Source organism: Palaemon carinicauda, unplaced genomic scaffold, assembly GCF_036898095.1.
Source record: "Palaemon carinicauda isolate YSFRI2023 unplaced genomic scaffold, ASM3689809v2 scaffold380, whole genome shotgun sequence".
NCBI classification, from domain to species: Eukaryota; Metazoa; Arthropoda; class Malacostraca; order Decapoda; family Palaemonidae; genus Palaemon; species Palaemon carinicauda.
In genome coordinates, this window is record NW_027171475.1 from 40,001 (window position 1) to 41,896 (window position 1,896).

The 1,896-nt window shown below is 42.7% G+C and overlaps 1 long non-coding RNA gene across 1 annotated transcript in view; it reads left to right on the plus strand.

Annotated features, from left to right (window-relative positions):
• Window positions 1–1,644, plus strand: part of LOC137636760 (uncharacterized) — a 6,301-nt gene extending 4,657 nt beyond the window's left edge. The window contains exon 2 of the long non-coding RNA XR_011043211.1: window positions 1–1,644. This exon is cut by the window's left edge and continues 1,289 nt beyond it. This is a non-coding gene — a long non-coding RNA (uncharacterized lncRNA).
• Window positions 1,645–1,896: the final 252 nt, after the last annotated feature.

Below are 1,896 nucleotides of genomic sequence, written 5' to 3' on the forward strand. Positions count from 1 at the left end.
TTTCTTAACTTAGAGGGAATGATCCCACTCCCCCTGAGATGGGGAAAGGGCGTCCTGTGTGAGAGGTTCTTCAGAAGTGGCTTTAGGCCCAACAAGGGTCTCGTGTCAATTTTCAAAGGAGGGTATAAATCATTGCCAAGTTCAAAGTGATGGAGTGTCTTAGGAGCTTGCTGGTCTGGCTGGAGTGAGAGTGTGGCAGTTTGCTTTGTTTGTTTGTTCATTTAAGACACGGGCTCATGCATTGGCAGCCCGTAAGAGAAAACTAATTTGACAAGGAAATTTACTGGTGAACAAGAATTAAAATATGTAAATGGAAAAAGGTTCCGGTCATATATTATGCAAAAAGTTAAGCAATAGAAACAAAGTTAAAGACAGTAAAACTTTATATTACTTTAAACAGCACAAAAGAATCACTAGAGTTGAACTGCACAAGGCTACGTTAAATTTAGAAAACAGATTTACGCGAAATTACATTAGAATTAAGCAGAGCTAAGAATCACCAAGGTAAAACTGCAAAAGTTTTGTTTAAGGGAACAAATTTACCTTAATGTTAAGCACATACGTATAAAAAGCAATTAACTCCAAGGGAGAAATACATAATATATCCCAAGCAAAAGCTTCAGACTTGGAGGGAATGAAAGGGAGTATCATCTGAGGGAGAGGGAGCTGATACATGAAAATGTCGGAAGAAATTCGTATGAGAAAACGGGGGAAAAATTTTGCAAGGGAAAAAGCTTAAGGCCAAGACTTAGTGACAATAAAGTTTGCATAAGCACGAGAAAAGCTTAAAGGGAAATGTGTAACTCGTAAAAGTATAATGGTTTCATCGTATAAATAGCTACGGCGGAGAGAAGGCCGTGTGCAAAGACGTTAGAAGGAAAGATGAGCTGTATGAATGGTAGGGAAAATACGGGAAGAAATGGCGTTAGAACATTCGAGAATCTAGAAGGCGGGAGAGATTTTACGCTGAAGTGCGGTGGGAATGGGCCAGTTGGGCTGGATGAGGAGGGAGGGATGAAGGCATGTGTAGAGTGAGAGGTGTGTGACGGGTAGTGAACAGCAGAGGCATGATTGCGAAAGAACCTTCGAGTACATTCCAGAAGACCAAAAGCAAGGGAACGTATACGCTGAAGTGCAGTGGAGGAGGAGGAGGGTGTGGGGAATTAGGGAGGGAGGCATGAGTGTGTGTGAGCAGTGTATGGTGGTTAGCAACAGGCGAGGCGAGTGGTAATTGTGTGTGCAAAGAGAAGGGTAGTGTGGGTCGAGGTATGAGTGTGTGTGAGCAGTGTATGGTGGTTAGCAACAGGCGAGGCGAATGGTAATTGTGTGTGCAGAGAGAAGGGTAGTGTGGGTCAGCAACAGAAGGATGTGGGGAATTAGGGAGGGAGGCATGAGTGTGTGTGAGCAGTGTATGGTGGTTAGCAACAGGCGAGGCAAATGGTAATTGTGTGTGCAGAGAGAAGGGTAGTGTGGGTCAGCAACAGTAGTGTGTAAAGAGAACGGATAAGGAATACGAAGATATAAGGATTGGCAATCTCATTCAAATAATCAGAGAGGTAAATATTCATTAGATTATTCTTAACGTAAAACATGATAAATTTAATGAACGCTATGTCCCTCCAGCACCCTGGAGCCCTGATCCAATTAAGGTTAATTACACTGTTCTTCCAGCATTTAAATCTCAATGTTCTCTTCGACAGATGAAGGATGTAGCTTTGGATTCAATAAATAGTAGTAGTTCCACTAACGTACATTTTATAGACGGCTCCGTAGACAGGAATATACCTGCTGCAGGATCAGCAATATTCTCCAGCACCTTTTCCAGTAGCTGGAGGCTATCTGACCATGCTTCTATCCTACAGGCAGAACTCTATGCTATTGCAAAGGCCTTGGAGA